We start from the raw sequence: 19,294 nt of genomic DNA, 5'->3' as shown, positions 1-19,294 counted from the left end.
ACAGAGCAAGGAATTCTATCTAGTTCCCCCTGTATTTTCCCAATCACTTGTGTTTCACTACGGCTATATCTTCACTACCAAGCAGCGCTTTGATGTGGCTGTGTAGCCGTGGCACCAGTGGTGGGAGAGAGCTCTCCCAGTGCTGTGAAAAACTCACCTCCAAAAGGGGCGTAGCTACCAGCGCTGTGCACTGTCTACACCGCCACTTTGCAGCGCTAAAACTTGCAGCGCTAAGAGGGGTGTTTTTTCACCCCCCTGAGCGAGAAAGTTTCAGCGCTGTAAAGTGCCAGTGTAGACAAGGCCTAAAACATCTTCCAAAAAGGCATCCATCCAGTCTGGATTTGATGACATCAAGAAATGGAGACTCCATCACCTCCCTTGGGCATTTGTTCAAATGGTTAATTGTCAATGTTGTTAAAAAAAACTTGGAGCCTTGTTTCTTATCTGACAGCGTCTGGCTTTAACTTTCAGCCACAGGATCTTGCTCTGCCTTTCTCCACTAAGTTAAAGAGCCTGTTGGTACCTGGGATTTTCTCCCCTAGAAGGTCCTTAGACTGTAAACAAATCACTCCTCCATCTTTTCAAAACCCAAGCAGATGGAGTTTGTTACGTCTCACCGCATTCAGCCCAGATCCGGTGGCAGAGTTACAGCATTTTTTTGTTCAACCCAAAATGGACTTTATCAACAGCTGAGGTTTTCAGGTTCAGTTTGACCTGAACTAACTGTTTTTTTTATTTTATTTTATTTTATTTTTCAGAGCTGCCAGTTAACAAAAAAAAATCAGTTATTTGTCCAGCTTTAGTTGGAAACCTTCTTCTCATTGCCAACCTCAGTTCATTCCTGGCCAGTTTGTTCCCATTTGTCCTTGTGCCAACATTGTCCATTAGCTTCAATAGCTCATCTCCCTCCCTTGGGTTAAGCCCTCTGATGTATTCAGATGTGATAATCTCCCCTGACCTCCTGTATAACACAGACTATAGGACGGCCCTGAATTAATTCCTGGCTGAACCAGAGCAGATCTGTGAGAAAAACATTCCATCTCAATTTAAAAATTGCCAACGATGGAGAATCCACCACAGCCCTTGGGAAGTTGTTTCACTGGTTAATTCCCCTCACTGGTACAAATTTGCGCTTTACTTCCCGTCTGAATTTGACTAGCTTCAACTTCCAGCCATTCGATCTTGTCAGACCTTTCAACAAAACTGCAATTTTTGATGGAAAACTGTCCCACTGAATTATTTTCTGAATTGCACTAGTGATCCAGGGCCTCGATTCAGATCAGGGTCCCATTGCACTAGGAGCTGTATAAACACGTATGACTCCCAGGAGGGCTCTATTTCATTGCTGGGGGGTGGGGGGGGTGCGGTTTTCAAAAGGGGCCAAGGAAATAAGAGCCTAACTCCCATCAATAGTCAACAGGAATTGGATATGAAACTCCCTCAGGTCCCTTTGGAAATTGTACCCTAAGGATAGGGCCCTACATTTTCAGTTTTTATTTTATTTAATTTTTCCTGGGAATTTATCAGTGTTTATTACCACAACAACAAAGATAGGTAAAAAACCAGTGCAAAAAACTATTAATAATTTTTCTGGGTAAATATCGGGCTTTATTTTGGTGGACGGAAAGACGGGGAAAAAGCATTCAATAGATTAATACTTTAAATTCCGTTCATCAGCGTGGTTTGCTGCAGGACTAAAACAGAACTCAAAACACAAGGCCACCTCGGAGTTTAAGAAAATAATAGATCTCTAATCCCCAAATAAAGCTTTACATTGGAATAACCATTCGAATAACTTTACATTTGTTTATTGTATCTTCTAGACTTCTACATAGACTTACTTCAACAGGCAGCTTTGCATATACATGCAGAGCAATGTATTATCGTAATACAAAGATCTCACGCAATGTATTGTATTTTCCTAATAAAACAAGTTTTTTTTATATATATTTGAATGATACATAAGTAGGGTTAAAATCAGATAAAAGTGAATAATAAATTCTCGGGTTTTACAAAAAGTTTCAGTAAAAAAATCGGTTTAAACTGAAAACGAAGGGGCTTACCTAAAGAGCAGGGATCCCCATGGTGCAGATAAGGAAAGGGAAAAACAGTGAGTGATTAACAGAAACTCAGCGTCTGAGCTGGGACTAGAACTCAGATGTCTTGGCCCCTTCTGCTCTAACCACTCAACACCACTCCCCTCCCATACATCGGAATAGAACCCCGGAGTCCTGACTTCCATCCGCAATCACTTGACCCAATCCCCTTCCCAGAGCCAGAGATAGAAACCAGGAATTCTGACTCCCAGCCCTCCCCTACTGAAACCATCAGACCTCGCACTGCCTCCCAGAGCCAAGAATAGAACCCAGAAGTCCTGACTCCCAGCACCCCCCTGCTCTAACCACTAGACACCACTCCCTTCCCATCAGGGCGGGAGTACCATGCGTTCCCTGCAGGGCGAGCTGGCATGTACACCAGCCCAGGCAGCAACGTGCACTGCCACACGGGTTGCCATATGCCATTTTTCCAGAGAGCTAATGAAGCGAAGGCGGAGCAAGAAGGAGGAGGAATCTCTGAACAGCTGTTCTTGCAAGTCACCTGCAGCCCCAGGGAGATGGTCTCATACTAGGGTTGCCAATTAGGTTGGATGCATTCCTGGAGGTTTCATCACAGGACATAATCTTTAATTAAAGGTTACTCTTTCATTCCTGGAGACTCCAGGACAATCCTGGAGGGTTGGCAATTCTACCTCATGCGAGCTGCCGTACTGCACAGCCTGCTCAGCTGCACCAATCTCATTAGAGCACAGGCCATTATCCCCCCATCGCCCTCTGGCTGAACAGAGCCACACCGCTGGTCCTTGTGATGCCTTTTTCCATTAGTAAAGAACCCTGCGTGCCCCGCCCCCAACGCCCAAACGAGTCCAACCCAGCATGTATCCAAGCTGAGCTCATGGTGCTGCTGGGTGACAATGTTCTGACAGATTCAGACAGTCTAATGCTGTGGCCCTCCAGTCCGATCTCCTGCCTAACACAGGCTATAGGCCAGCCCTGAAACAATTCCTGGTTGAACCTGAGCGGGAAAACATCCAACCCTGATTTACAAATTGTCAGTGATGGAGAATCCACCTCAGCCCTTGGGAAGCTGTTCCCATGGTTACTTACCCTCACTGGTTAAAATGTGCTCCTTATTTCCAGTCTGAATTTGTCTCCTATGCTGGTGACAACGTCCAGCCATTGGATCTTGCCAGACCTTTGTCTGGGACACCGAAGAGCCTATTATCAAGTTATCAAACACTGCTCCCCTCAGCGACTCCCGGCCATCACAGGGGCCTCACAACAGTTTAGTCTCCTAAGGACTGAAATGCTTTGGTTTAACCAAAGTCCCTGGGCTCCGTGTGAGGCCCCTCATCCTGGAGCGCCCCCCACAATAAGATCTAGCATTACAGCGCTCTGCCTCAGTGTCCCTTTAGTCAGCCTTTGGCCTATTCCTGCTGTAGCAGTGATTTGACTCGGCCCTCCAGCCATGGTATTAATATAAGTCCATCCCGTCTGGGGTACCCAAATCCAGCTCTAACTGGTCAGGCCCTAAGCTGGCTACTCCCAGCTGGTCTCTTCCTTGTCTGGCTCCATCTGGGCCAGCCGCAAACTCTTTTCACACTGAACAAAACTCATTGGACTCGTACACTTCTCTTCGGAGTCGCAGGTCTCAGGGCTGCCCCAGGGGTCTCTCAGGAGAACTCAGACAAAACCAAACACTTCTGAAGCATCTTCTGCCCCCCCTGGGCTTGAACCTCATGTCCCCCTCCTAGACTTCTCTTCAGCTCCCTGTTTCTCTACGGCAACACCAGCCCCAGGACGACCTCCCTGGAGCTGCTCCAGCTACAGTTCAGCCCAGCCGCTTTCCTCCTCAGCCACACCCTAACTGCTGGCCCTGTCTCCTTTTCAGTCCCACACCCAGCATAGATGTAGCAGGGAATGGCTAACTGACCAAGGCCTGCTGGCCCTTAAAGGGTCAGGCCTCCCTTTTACAGCTCAGTCTAGGGGTAACTGGGTGAAATTCAGGGGCCTGCACTATACAGGAGGCCCCTGAATTTCACCCAGTTACTCCTAGACTGGATGAGCTAATGCAGGGGTCTCAAACTCAAATGACCACAAGGGCCACATGAGGACTAGTACATTGGCCCGGGGGCCGCATTACTGACATCTCCCCCTTCTGCCGCCCTCGGCCCCGCCCCCACTCCACCCTTTCCATGAGGCCCCGCCCCTGCCCCGCCTCTTCCCTGCCCCCATTCCAACCTCTTGGGGTGTGGAGTACAGGAGGGATGAGGGGTACAGCAGGGGGTCAAGGCAGGGGGTCGGGGTGCAGCAGGGGGCTTAGGGAAGGGAGTCAGGGTGTGGGGTACAGGAGGGTTGAAGGGTGTGGCAGGGGGTCAGGGTGCAGGAGGGTGCGGCAGGGAGCTCAGGGCAGTGGGTTGGGGTGTGGGGTGCAGGAGGGGTGAGGGGTGCGATGGGGGTCAGGGCAGGGTATTGGGGTGCAGGAGTGGTGCGGCAGGGGGCTCAGGGCAGGGGGGCGGGTGCAGGATGCAGCAGGCGGCTCAGGGCAGGGGGTTGGGGTGCAGGAGGGATGTGGCAGGGTTTTGGAGGGCAGGGTGTGACAAGGGGCTAAGGGCAGGGGGGGTCGACTGCAGGAGGAGTTCAGGGGGCGGGCTCTGGCCCGGCACACACTGGGGTAAGGGCAGGCTCCCTGTCTGTCTGCCCTGCCCCCGCGCCGCTCTGGGAAGTGGCTGGAACATGAGGAAGGAGAGGCGCAGGGGTGTGTGTGTTGCTGTTGCTTCAGGCACCGCCCCCAGCATCTCCCATTGGCTGGGAACGGGGAACTGAGGCCAATGGGAGTTGCTGGGGGCGGTGCCTGAAGCAACATCAACACACACCCCTGCACCCCTCCTTCCCCAGGTTCTGTCCGCTTCCCGGAATGGTGCGGGGGCAGGGCAGGCAGGCAGGCAGGCAGAGTGCAGGATTATTATTCATTCACAATTATATTGCAGCTAGGGATGTAAACAGCGTTTTAAAAAAGTAACCATTTAAACGTTTAACCGTTAACAAGTTCACAACCTAGGCACGGGAACTTGGGGTGCAGGGGTGCTGCAGAAGCCCAATGTTTTACACGGGGTCCCAACTGCCAGCCCCGCGCCCGCCCCAAGCCTCAGCCCCGTTACCTTTTACTGAATACATTACCAGTAAATTGATGCTTATCAGTTAACTGGTTAACATTTTACATCCCTAATTGCAACAACACCTACAATACAAACAGGTCAAGGTCTGGCTGTGTTAGGCACTGTACAAACAAAGGGTGAATGACAGTCTCTGTCTCAAAGAGCTAATGATCTAAGCAGACAAAGGGTGGGAGGGGAAACTGAGGCAGACAGCGAGGGAGGGACTTGCCCAAGATCACAGGGAAACCTGGGATAGAACACAGGCGTCCTGATTTCCAATTTAGTGTCATGTCCACTGGACTCAGAACACACAGTAACTACTGGCTTATGCTACAGCCCAGACTGCTTTGTAGATGTTACAAAGAAATGCCTAGCTACTGACACAGGAGGCAAGAATTAATGGATGGATGAGATTAAATGAGTGAGTCATCATGGAAGGTAGAAATGTGGCTACGGCTACCAAAATGACCACATGTGCACAATTCCTGGCCCATCCATAGCATCAATCACATTAACCAGAACTGTCTGAAAAACTGATTTTTCCTTTCATGGACACTTTGGAATTTTGTTTTGAATCTAAACAAATGTCAGAATATCAATAATTTTCCAGAAGTTTCAACATGGAAAACCTTGATATTTTCAATCAAAACTAAAATGATTTGATGTTTTGTGCCTCATGGGAATTGTTTTTCGGGTGCCTCAGGCTCCCTTTCAATACAGGATGGGATCCTTGACCAGACTACATTTACCATGATGGTCTCCCCTCTTGCTGAGCTGCCACAGACCGGTGCCTCATGGGAGTTGTAGTTTGGATGCCTCATGCTCACATTCTTCTGTTTGCCAGGCTCACTGGTCGAACTGTATCTCCCACAATGTACCATGATCTCCCCTCTTGGAGTGGGGAGGTGGTGCCTCATCGGAGCCCCTAGCAGTAGTGTCTCATAAGAGATGTAGTCTGGCTGGGCAGTCCAGCCCATAGAGGAGAATGGGTCATGAGGCATTTAAACTACAACTCCCATGAGGCACTACAGTAGCATTTCCAAATTCAACTATTTCATTTTTAGGGTATTGTGGGTTTTGACAAACAGCTGAAATTTTCTGTGGTCAAAACCCCAATTTTCCATCAAAAATCGTTTTGACAGAAAACGTTTGACTGGCCTGAGTTTTTCACATTAGGATTTTGCCACCTGGTGAAATTCTGTACCCTTTTTTCCTAGCGTGGCCATAACTTTAGAGGGACGAAGATCATTGAAAACTGAGCAGAAGAGCAGCATGGAGCGGAGCGAAGGAACGCAAATAAAAGGCAGGTAAACAGAACTTTGAGCCAAATGCTGGGTTGCTATACAATTATCAGATCAAAGGCTCCCTTTAGCTCGCTAGCAGCTGGCTGGAAATGCACTGACATTTCCCATAAAGGACGTTATGGGGAAACAGACTGCAGGGTAATTGGGTATGGAGTGTTAACCTCCACACGCAAGCAAGAAGCAAAATTACATTCCACCGCAAGGGAAAGTCATTCAGAGCGATGCATGGTGCACTACATAGAGCACTGTGCTGTGATATAGGAGGCCTGGGTTTACCCTGGCTCTGCCACTGGTCTTGGGCATAATCCTTCCCCGCTCTCTATGTCTCTGTTTCCCCTGCCCTCTTTTGTCTAGTTAGATCGTGAGCTTTCTCCTCTCTCTCACTGCGTGTCTGTGCAACACCTGACAAAGGGGGGCCCTGGTCCCAGCTGGCTGATTGCCTGCTCTATACATCTTCTTTCCATGCTGCCGTTGAGTCCCGTCCAGGCCCAAAATCGCCACCACTACCAACCTCTATTGAGGTGCATGTGAACAGAAATCATTCCCACCGATGGCTCTCTGCTTCCCCAGCTACACAAGTCACTCCCATTTCCAATTGGTAGGTGTTAAATCAGTCTGGTGGCAGCAAAGCCAGGTCCCATTTCCAATTTAACTAACAGCTCATCTATGCAAAACGCAGCACCAAAAGAGATGCATAGATTTTCAGGCCAGAAGGGACCATTACAATCAGCTGTTCTGACTTCCTGTATGACACAGGCCAGAGAACCTCACCTAGCCATTCTTGTATCAAGCCCATATGTTCTGTTTGAGCTACAGCGTATCTTCCAGAAAGACGTCAAACCTTGATTTATAGATCCCCAAGGGATGAAAAATCTATCACATCCATGGGTCAGCTGTTCCGGTGGTTAATCTCCCTCCATGTTAAGAATTTTCACTTTATTTCCAGTCTGAATTTGTCCAGCTTCAGCATCCAACTACTGGATCTCAACCTGCCATTTTCTGTTGGCTGAAAGAGCCCTGCCCTCTGAAATCTCCTTCCCCTGCAGGTACTTATGGACTGGGCTTGGGTCACCTCTTAACCTTCTCTTGGATAAACTAACTACATTGAGCTCCTTAAGTTTCTCACTATAAGGCAGGTTTTCCAGAGCTTGGATCATTCTTGTAGCTCTTTTCTGAACCCTCTCCTATGGCTCAAAGTGCAGAGACCAGAAACGGACACAGTTTTCCTGTAAAGGTCTCACCACTGCTATACTGGAAAACATGCCGGAGAGTGACAGATTCCAAGAGCTCGATCTAGTCATCTGAGCAAACCGAAGGCTGAGGGGTGATTTGATCCCAGTCTATAAGTACGGTACCTACATGGGGGACAGAAATTTGATAATAGGCTCTTCAGTCCAGCAGCCAAAGAGCTAACAACTCCCAAGGGCTGGAAGCTGGAGCTAGACAAATTCAGACTGGAAATAAGGGACAAATTTTAACAGTGAGGGGAATTAACAGTTTTTCCGGGGCTGTAGTGAGTTCCCCATCACTGAGCGTTTAAAAATCAGGACTGTATGTTTTTCTAAAAGAGATGCTCTAGGAATTAGTTAGGGCAGTCCTGTGACCTGTTATACAGGCGGTCAGACTACCTGGTCACAGAGATCCCATCTGGCCTTGGATCTATGAATCTATATACAGAAGTGATGACACCGTCCTCTTCTGATTTAATATTCCCCTGCTGGCCACACCCCAGGTTTGTGTTATATCTCTAAGGGTTGGTCTACACCTAAAGCCTAGGCTGACCTGGCTCTGTCACTCAGGGGTGCAAAAGTGGTCCCTTCTGGCCTTAACCTCTATGAATTCTGCTGTTCACCTAGCTACCGCCTCTCTGGGAGGTGCATTTACTACAGGAAGAACCACTTCCATTGGTGTAGCAAGTGTCTAGACTACAACACTGTGCGTTGCACAGTCCCTGAGCTCAGGGCCCTCACTATGCCGAGCGCTGCACAGGCACCAGCCGAGATCGGGGCCCTTACTGCGCTAGGCGCTGCACAGACCCCGACCGAGATCAGGGCCCCCATTGTGCCGGGCACTGCACAGACCACAAGTGAGAGACAATCACTGCCTCGAGGAGCTCAAAGTCTAAATAGAGGAAGGGCGTGTTGTGCCTTTTTGCTCTTTAGGTAACAGCAATATGAAGAAACCCAGAGCAGAGCTGGCTCCCAAATAACCAAGATTACTCACCACACACACACATATGCCAGGTACATTACTGCTCTGGTTGCCTTCAGCAGCTTTTAAACAATGTAACACAGTGAGCACCACTAGATGGTTCACAAGCTATTCCTAAATAGCTACAGGGGAGGGGAGGAAACTGAGGCACGGAGAAAGGCAGTGATTTGCTTAAGGTCACACAACAGGTGAGGAGCAGAGCTGGAAACAGAATCTAAATGTCCAGCCCTCATCCCCCTCCTTCCCAGTGGGAATACAGTGCCCATCACCCAAAGCACTTATGAATCCCCACTCTCAGGAGGAGGGAAATTGGAGCGCGGAAGGGATTTCACAGTCATACAACAGGTAAGGAACAGACTCAAGGACTCCTGACCCCCAACCCTCCTGTTTTACCCCACCAGACCCCATTCCCCTTCCAGAGCTAGGAGGGGAACCCAGGAGTGTTGAGTCTTCCTCTAACCCCCAGCTCACGCTCCACCTCCCTAAACCAGGGCTAGAACCCAGGCACCCTGGTGTCCTACCCACTGACCTTACTGGTCTTTCTCCCTGCTGTGCGTCCCACAGGTAACTGTTCAGTTAGCCAAGAGGCCGGGAGTCAGGGCATAGCCAGGCTGCTCTTCCCCTGTATCAGAACCAGGAAAGGTACCTACTGTGAGATTCGCTCTGAGGAGGAAGCGACGTCAAGGCAGCGCCTGCCTTGGCTGGCCGTCCCTGATCACCTGTGTCTTTATACACAAGCTGTGCTAGCCCCCCTGGAGGGATGCCAGGCTGGTGGGCTGGAAAATCCGCCTGCACTTTGACAGCGATTGCTCAACAAATAAACACACTCGCCTGGAGGGTGGGTAGGAGTCAGAGCGTGGAAGGTCCAGTTCATCGCCCCCTCATGAGCCTGCCTGGAGGCCTAATGCCCCAGGGATGGGTGTTCTCGGAAGGGAATAGATGCACTTAGGGAGAGGTGGTGTGGGCTAGTGGGTAGGGCAGTGGTCTGGGAGTCAGGCAGGACTCCTGGTTTCCATCCTCAGCTCTGAGAGTGGAGTGGGGTCCAGTGGGTGGAGCAGGGGGTTGGGAGCCAGGATGCCTGGGTTCTATTCCCAGTTATAGGAAGAAAGGGGTTCTAAGGGTGGGGGTGAGACACCTGAGTTCTAGTCTAAGTTCTGGAAGGGTTGGAGGAGTGTAGTGGGTTAGAGCAGTGGTGGGCTGCCTTGTGGTTAAGACCTCAGATTCAGGGGATCTTGGTTCTGGCTCTGCCACGGACTCTCTGTGGGACCTTGGCCAAGTCACTTCATCTATCCTGTGCCTCAGTGTCTACCTCCCATCCCACCACATAGTCCTTTCTTTCTCTCTTCTTTTTAGACTATAAGCTCTCCAGGACAGCTGTCTCTCACTAAGCATCGGCACAGCACTCGGCATGATGGGAGCCCCAATTTCGGTCGGGATCTGTGCAGCACCTGGCACAGTGGGGCCCCGATCTCAGCTGAGGTCTTTAGATACTACTGTAATTCACCTAGTAATCAAGAGCCTGCCTGCCATTGTCTGTCTGTATATCTCCTAGCACCGTAGAATCCCAATCCTGATTGGCATCTCTCAGCACTACCAGTTTATTACTAACAAACAGCACTCATAACCTCATTGGACCAAACCCACCTGCTATTGTTCTGAGCCAGCTGGCAACATCCCGGTAAGATAAATACACCGGGAACATTTCCCTGCAAAATCAGATGCTGACATGCAGACAGCAAGCTGAATACTCAAGCCCTCATCAAAGGGAAATATTCAGCTCTTCCCTCTCATCCCATTTGCTGTACCCACCAGTGTCTAAAAGGTGCTACCCATTCAGAAGAGAGATTCCTACAGGGGGTGGGCCATGTGGACAGAACTGAGAACCAGTGGGAATGAGCGAATCAGGTATCGAATGCCAAGACGTGATGCTAATGTTGCATGGTTAAGACTCACACTCGGGACACGGCTGCATGAAGCCTTCCTGCAGAAAGCTCAATCCCCGTGTTGTGCAGCTGCTGTTTTCCATCATACGTGTTTACAACAGGAATAAATAAAGCTTCACTGGACAGTAAGGAAAGACAGGGGAATAGAAAACACTAAGAAGGTGCAGTCTTAGTCTACACACAGACTGGGACCTAACCAAAAAAATAATAATAAAATAATAATAATAATAAAATCACATCTTAAGGCCAGCAAGGGACAGTTTGGGAGTAGACAGATTGGGACTACATATCGGTGGGGTCAAGTGGCTAGGGGCTGGCAGTCAGGACCCCTGGGTTCTGTTCTCAGCTCTGGGAGAGGAGCGGAGATCTAGTGGATTAGAGTGGGCAGATGGGAGTCAGGGCTCCTGGCTTCTATTCCTGTGGCATTCAGCGATTCCTCAGTGCTTCAGGAGCTTACAAGAAAACTGCTTTGTTCTGTGTCTGGTTTCAGCTGGCTGTGCATAGCAAGAGCTTCACAGCGCTCACCCAGAATCTGTCTCGGAAGCTCAACCCTTAAAGGCACAACCCTTCATACCACAATTCCCAGCTTTGGAGGGGAGTAGGGTATAGTGGTTAGAACAGGACAGGCTAAGAGTCAAGGCTCCTGGCTTCTATTCCTGGCTCTGCTAATATGTGACCCTGAGCAAGTCCCCTCACCTCTTCCTGCCTCAGTTTCCCCTCCCACCCTTTGTCTCTTTTGATTGTAATCTGCTTGAAGCAGGGAATGTATTTGTGTCTGTGCAGCAACTGTTATAATGGGGATCTTGGTTGGGCCTCTATAGTGGTCAGCATTATAAGAAAAACGTGCCCGTTTAAGGTGTATCAAGTTGTACATCAAATATTTTTATCGTTTGCATTACAGCAGCAGCTACAGAGATTGGGGCCCCTGGCAGACCAGGTGCTGCACCAACTCCAAGCGGCATCAGGACACACACTGGGCTGGGAGCTGCACAGATTCCAACCAAGATCAGGGCCTCTGCTGGCTGGGTGCTGCACATACCCCAGATTGAAATTGGGGGCCCAGATGTGCACAGCAGAGACATTCGGTGAGAAACAGTCCCTGCCTCAAAGAGTTCACAGTCTAACAGACAAGACAAAGGAAGGATTGATTGGGGAAAACTAAGGCACGGAGCGGTGAAGGGAAGTGCCCATGGTCAGCAGCCGAGCTGGGGATAGAATCCAGGTGTCCTGACTCTCAATCCAAGGCCTTAGTCTACTAGATAACACTGCTTCTTCCAACGCCCTGGGCCAGCAGTATCCAAGAGGGTCTTGCTCTGCTCTCAGCTATGGCCCTCGTTAGTGACACAAGTAACAGCACTGGGTCTTTTTCCCACCCTCGCCCTTGTACTCGACACCTTTCCACCAGGACGTGAAATCCATTCTGAGTGTACAACACACCACCTGACACGCAGCCGGCAGCACGAAAACTCTGCCCCTTCTCCTCCCTGCAGAGCTGCACTAGACAAGACTCGTGACCTACTTTCTCTGCAAGAACACCCGCGCTGAGCGATGAAAGAGAGACATGCCAGTGTCGGGAGAAGATCGCTTGAAACAGAGTCAAGCCAACAAATGGAGACGGCCTCAGCTTGTTAATTACTCCCTGATCTGATCAGAAGTGGAATTATAATTAAACAGCAAATGCAATATCCGAGGACTTGTCTTAAAAAAAAAAAAAAAAATCCAACCCACCAACCTGAAAATGGTGTGTTCTTACCATGTAGCAGCTAATACCTAGGGAAAATCCAGCATGGACAAGGTAGTTTTTAGTTTTCGCACATGGTGTGACTTGGTCCCAACCTGTAAAGACCCACACACAGAACAGAAATTTGATAATGGGCTCTTCAATCTAACAGACAAAGATCTAACAAGATCCAGTGGCTGGAGGTTAAAGCAAGATAAATTCAAACTGGAAACGAGGTGCCAATTTATAACAGTGCGAGGAATAAATCACTGGAACAACTTCCGGACTGTCAGGGCACGTCTACACTACAAAATTAAGTAAGTTGACATACAGCCACCACAATAATTACATTGATTTTTAATATTCACACTATGATCCTTCTGTTGGCCGTGCACGTCCTCATCTGGAGGGCTTGCACCAATTGAACTGTCAGTGTGGGGCACCGACAGCCCAGAGCCCTGCCACCCGGGCCCCATTGTCAACACTTAGGGGCGGGGCTCCAGGCTGTCAGCCCCCACGGCCTGACAGCCAGAACAGTCAACTCAGTCTCTATGCCAGGGCCGCCCAGAGGATTCCGGGGGCCTGGGGTCTTCGGCGGCGGGGGGCCCTTCCGTTCTGGGACCCGCCGCCGAAGTGCCCTGAAGACCCGCGGTGGGGGTCCCCCGCCACCGAATTACCGCCGAAGACCGAGCTGAACTTCGGCGGCAGGTCCCGCTTTGGCAGTAATTCGCCGGCGGGGGGGTGTCCTTCCGCTCCGGAGCGGAAGGACCCCCCACCGGCGAAGACCGGGAGCGGAAGAAGCTCCTGGGCCGGGCCCCGCAAGAGTTTTCCGGGCCCCCCGGAGTGAGTGAAGGACCCCACTCCAGGGGCCCCGAAAAACTCTCGTGGGGGCCCCTGTGGGGCCCGGGGCAAATTGCCCCACTTGCCCCCCCCCCCTCTGGGCGGCCCTGCTCTATGCTGACATTGTCGACCTAACTACATTGACCTAAGCTCTATGCCTCTCCCTTGTGTGCAGTTATTATGTCAATGTAGTGGGCGACTTACATTGGCAGGAGCAACATTGTAGTGTAGATGCTTACAGAGCTAAGTCGATGGAAGTTGCATTATATCGACCTAATTCTGTAGTGTAGACCAGGCCTGGGTCACTGGCAATTTTTAAATCAAGATGGGATGCTTTTCTGAAATAGCTGCTCTCGCTCAAACAGGAATTAATTCAGGGCAGTTTTATGGCTTGTGTTCTACAGGTCACCTAGATATGGGGTCCCCAACGCCATGGCGTCCGCGGGGGCATCTAAATGCTCCCACGTCCTGTCCAGCGGTCGAGCATCCACAGAAATGCCGCTGAAATGCTCGACCGCCGCCACGGTCCTTCGTCTGGCACCCGCCAGACAAAAAGGTTGGGGACCACTGACCTAGACGATCACAATGGTCCCTGCTGGCTTTATAATCTATTAATCTACGGTAGCAGGTCAAGCTCAGCTTCAGCCTTCCCCCTGGGGTTACCACGTGTGAAAGCTACAGACTGCCTTGGACTGGACCACAGGTTTAATTACCCCATCTTAGCAAACATGGGAAGAAAACTCCTTTGTTTCTAGTGTGAATGCAACCAATGGAGCCGATCAAAATGTTTTCTCCAGAAAGGCTTTTCTGACAGAAAGTGGGTTTTTTGTCAAAATGGAAATCTCCATAGAAAACGCCCATTGTGTAGGACATTATTTGGGTTCTTGGAGGAAAAAAAAAAATCAGTTTTCAGTAAGTGAATTTTTTTTTTCAATTTTTAGCTAAAAAGTTTCAGTCTTCCAATAACCAAGTTTCATTTTTAAATTTTTCCCAATAACCACAATATTTTGCTGTTCAGTTTCCCAATAATAGGAATGTTTGATTTCTTGGATTTCCAACATCTGAAAGATTTTGCTGTTAAATTTTTTAGGAAGAGCTCTAATGTGGTGGGATAATTTGCCCCCATCTGCTACTGCAGGGTTCATACACCTTCCAGGGACGCATGTGAGATGCTGGCACAAATGGGCCAGTCCTCTGATATTGATGCGAACCTTCCAGATCCTCTCTTCTTTTCACAGCTCTGCTCTGAGTGCATTAAGAAATAAGGGCTGCTAAGGTTTGTTGTTTGTTTGCTTGGTTTTTTGACCTTGCTAATATTTACCCATCCATTTATGATTTGCTTCTCCAGCACAAAGCACGGAGCGGGGAATATCACGCTGATCACGCTGCCTGCTGAGATGCACCCCTTTGGAGTAATTTGGCTCCATCGGAGGCTTGTGTGTGCTGAGTTTTTTCCACAGTGGCGTGGTTACTGGTAATATTACAGTAGCACCTACAGGCCCCAGACCAAGATCAGGGCCACCAGCTCACAGACCCTGACTGAGATTAGGGTCCTCAATGTGCTGGGCACTGCCCAGACCCCAGCGGCCCATCAGTTTAGATATCACTTCTCCAGGAAGGAGCACTGGCTCGGGAATCTCACCCTGCTCAAGTTGTCTGCGGACACATCCCCCTTTGGAGTAATCCGGTTTAACGGAAAGCTTGTGTGTAGTGAGGTTTTTGCAGTGCCATGGCAATTAGTTATGGTACTGGCTAGAGGAAAGCTGCATATTTGGGGAAAGTTTCAGCCAAACTGGTTCAGCCCTTTCCAAGAATGAGGTCAGGGAATATGTCATTGTGCCCATGTTAAAAAAAAAAAAAAAAAAAACCTGGCACATCTTTTCTTTGAAAAGATCTAATGTCTCCATGTTTTAGAGCAGGGACTTGAAATTTGGCCACGGGCTGGCCTTGGGCTCCGGGAGGTATCTTTTGCTGTCCCCCAGGAAAATCTGCCCAAATCTGGGCCACGTGATAAGCCTTTGGAAAATCTCATTGTGTATAATTTTCTCATGTCCCTTCTTATTTCTGTCCTTCCTAGCGATGCCAATCTCTTCAATATCTCTTGACAGAAGAGTTTTCTAAGCCCTGGATCAATAGGGAAAAAGCATTCTCGCCTGTTTGCTAAAAGCAAATATGGGAAACCTGCCAGCATTATCTGCTCCTAAGAGATAAAGTGGAGTTGGCTCTTCTAAAGGTTCAGGGACTCTGCCGTGGAGGTAACAGCAACAAGCAACAGTGGCTCTGAGACGCTAAAAATGCCAGAAAGATGGCAACGCTTGTTGCATGCAGTTAGCTACTGAAATCTCTTGGCGGATTCCAAATAATTCTATAGCAGGGGATAATGGGCCGGAAGCCAGGACTCATGGGTTCTATTTCCAGCTCCAGGAAGGGAATAGGGCCTAGTGGTTAGAGCGGGGGGGGGGGGGGGAGTCAAGACTCCTTGATCTATCCCCAGCTCAAGAGGGGAGGGAAATCTAGTGGTTAGAGCAAGGCAGGGACAGGGAGTCAGAACTCCAGGGTTCTGCCCTTGCCTCAAGGAGGGGAATCTAGTGATTGGGGGAATCTAGTGGAATCTCTGCAGATTCAGGCAGGCAGCGCTCGGGGCAGCTCCCCACTCTCAGAGCAATCAGCTCAGGTTCTTTACAGACTCAGGAAGGCATCGCTGTGTTAGTGATACTTGGGGCAACTCTCCCAGGTTGGAGCAATCAGCTCTGGCTCTCTGCAGACTCAGCCAGGTGACTTATACCTAGGTAACATTTTCCAGCTTTTCTCTCCCACCACAAGAGCTAAAAACTGTCCATATTTTACTACATGGAAGCTGAGATTCTGCTGCAGTCACATGACTCCAGGAGCCAGGGCCTGAGTTAGCAGCTTATAGCACCTTTGCATCAATCCAGCCCTGCCCACCAGATCTGGCTGCAAAGTGAGTCAGCAGGAGATCTCTGCACCATCAACCAACACCTTTACAAAACCCAGACACCCTATCCTGAAGAGCTATGCGAATACACGCTCTTACACTACAGCATGACCCCATCAATTGGTGAGCTCAACACAGGGATAACTGGGTGAAATTTAATAGCTTGTGATAGACAGATCAGACCAAGATAATCTACCCTAACAGCTTTAAATTTTATGAATCTATGATATCCACTCGCGGTCTCCCCTTTGTGGCCTGCGCGCAGTTTTAGCTGCACAGCCCCCTCCTCTGCCCGCTCCTCAAACATAAATTAGCCAGAGTACAAGCAGATGCTCCAATTACCAATGCAAATTGCCAACCATTTCGAGTTGAAATTTACAACGCCTCCGAAGACATCAGTAACCAAGGCAATAAAACCCAGGCTTTATAGTATTTTAATAATTCTTGCGCTCCCAAAAAAATCACCCTCTGTTAAAAGAGGTTGCAGCTCAGATTCATGACTGACCGGCTGTGTAATACCATTCTGAGGGAGCCAGCTGGGCTTAATGGTGTAATGAGCGTGCATTTGTTGCTGCAAAAACGGCACACAATTGGGACTGTCAACAGGCCGCTCATTTAAGGTGGATTTTTTCACAACTGATGTGGTTTTTCAGTGTGAAAATGAGCCTCAAGGTGATCAGAAAAAAAAAAAAAAGCTTATTCTTCCAAAAATTTGGACAGTGAAGTGTGCACAGGTACTGTGGGGCAGTCTGGCGGGACTCACTGTCACACGAGCATGGGGCTGCATCCACATGAACGTGTTGCCGATCTAACTCCTGTCTAGATTGGATCACAGGGATTGCCAGACTGGAGCAGAGCTGGGGTCCATCTGGCTCGGTATCCTGTCTCAGACAGTGGCTTGCACCAGATGCCTCAGAGGAAGGTGCAAGAACCCCAAAACAGCATATGGGGGATAATCTGCCCTGAAAGTGGGTCTCAGCCTGGTCTCTGCTTGGCCAAGCTTGTGAAAGCCTTACACTCAATTCAATGGCACGTCTCTGTCTGTTAGTCCTTCTGTCTGTAACGTGATAACCTTTCAACACCACAGCCAATCAACTCCAACATTTCAGGGAATGTTCCAGGCACCAGTAGCCACTATGGATTTTGGGGGAAATGAAGGAGGAAAATGGAGGACATACGAAGCCCCTACCAGCTCTTTAGCACAGCCTCAAGCACCTCTGCAATGATCCATTGATCAAACAACTGGTTGATGGCATATTAGCACTCTCCGGCATAACACCAGCCCATCCCACCAGTGGATCCTCCCCACAGAGTGCCTGGTGACACCTTGAATGACCCATCACCCAGAGAGAAAGCAGAATGGGGAAGAATGGGCATATGTGCTCAGCCTCTGGTATGGAGGAATGGGGCAGACAGAACCACAAGCAAGTGGGGGTGAAATTGGAGGACTCTGTTATGGGAGGAGGGGGCTACGGAGAGCCCCTGGCCTAGAGGGGGAAGGGTTGATGTTGGAAAGCGTAAGGAGGGTTCACACAGACCCCCCACTGTGGGGCAAGAACAGGGGACCCTGGTATGGGTTCACACAGGCTCCCTTGCGTGGGGAGGGGAGGATAGAGGGCACACACAGCGCCTGCCCTATGAGGGAAGGTGGTAATGGGGGCACACAGAGCCCCTGGCACGAGGGAGGTTGGGGGACACAGAGATGCAGAGTCCCTGAAATAGAGGGGGATGTGAGGTGGTCCCCAGGGGGCAGTGGGAGGAGGGGGAATGGAGGGATGCAAGGACTGACCCAAGCTACAAAGCATGGGACCAGCTCATACTTACAGGGAGGCTTATGTCCTGAAGCAGGAGGTTTAAAATCCCTTCCAGAATTTGTGTTACCTTCAACTATCCCAACTCTGGCTACTCTCCTCCAGATCATTGTCCAATCCCCTTTTGACCTTGCTAAGATCTTGCCCCAATGACTTCCTGTGCCAAGGAGTTCCACAGGCTTGTTCCACATTACCGGGGGGGCGGGTAATTTCCTTGCCTCCATCTTCGAATCTGTTGCTTTTTAATTTCACCAACTGCCTCTCTTGTGTTACCAGACAGGGAGAACAAAGGGTTCTGCTCTCCCGTCTCTAGCCCAGTCTTTATAGTGTAGGCTCCTATCATGTCCCCTCGCCCCCACCTCCTTTCTAAGGCAAGCAGCCCTGTAGCAGGGTGCTGGTGCAAAGGCACCTAATTAGCCCCCGCTCAGCCAGCCCCAATCAGGGGAAATAGATTGGGGCTGGGAAGAAGCCTGGTGCCTGGCCTTTAGAACTGGCTGCACCTGCGGGCCTGAGGGTTCAAGGGCTATAAAGGCTGGCTGGCAGCCAGAAGAAGGGGGGAATGGCCAGGGGAAGGCTAGTCTCCGGGCGGAGGGCAGACTCTGGGTGGAAGAGGATGTAGTAAGAGGAGGCCCTAAGATATAAACCTTGGTATCAGAGGCCTGGTATGAGGCCTGAGGCCTAAACTAAAGTAATGATCAAGACTTTGCTAACATAAAGCAAAGTTAAGCTGTGAGCCAGAGGCAGGCCCTGCTCACAAAAGCTGGTACTGAACACTAGATATCAGAACATTCACATACTTGCACATTCCACACAGATAACAAAGAACAGGCTGGCCAATCCCAATGACAGGGGCAAAAGAGTAAAATGATGGATAAAGTTGTTTTGATCGAACCAACATGTATTGCACCTCAATATGTCAGGTGTGATGTGTAACTTGTTTGTATCTGTGTATAAGAATGCATCCTGGGTCCATTGCCAAGAGGCACTTTCTCGTAGTATGCCCTGAATTAGGCTAAAAACTGCAGTTGTGTCGACTTTGCATCTTACTGGACTCTGTGGTGGTCTGCTGTGTCAGCTATCTGCAGAGCTGGGGCAGCACACAGAGGGAACTCACGCACGCAGCCAAGTAATATTAACAAGAAAAAAGCAGAGCACCATACCGGTACAACTCTGACAACAGAGGAGATTGTAAGGCCTGCAAGCTGTATATAGTACATCACTGGTGGTGGGAGACGTGTAAATAAAGCCACGGGTGCTGCAGAAGGAGAAGCCGCTCTGTGCTTTATTGGGGCAG

The 19,294-nt window shown here is 49.6% G+C and overlaps 1 protein-coding gene across 14 annotated transcripts in view; it reads right to left on the bottom strand.

The window, feature by feature from the left end:
- PC (pyruvate carboxylase) overlaps positions 1 to 19,294 on the bottom strand; it is a 235,843-nt gene that overhangs the window by 141,462 nt on the left and 75,087 nt on the right. Inside the window, exon 1 of one of the 14 annotated variants that reach the window (XM_039547637.1) lies at positions 18,014 to 18,133. The exons of 11 other annotated variants lie outside the window; for them this stretch is intronic. The gene's annotated coding sequence lies outside the window, so the exon portion shown is untranslated. 2 more of the 14 variants (XM_039547635.1, XM_039547636.1) reach the window with 2 other exon arrangements.

Source organism: Mauremys reevesii, linkage group 7 (genome assembly GCF_016161935.1).
Source record: "Mauremys reevesii isolate NIE-2019 linkage group 7, ASM1616193v1, whole genome shotgun sequence".
NCBI classification, from domain to species: Eukaryota; Metazoa; Chordata; order Testudines; family Geoemydidae; genus Mauremys; species Mauremys reevesii.
This window is presented reverse-complemented; position numbering and strand designations above follow the sequence as displayed.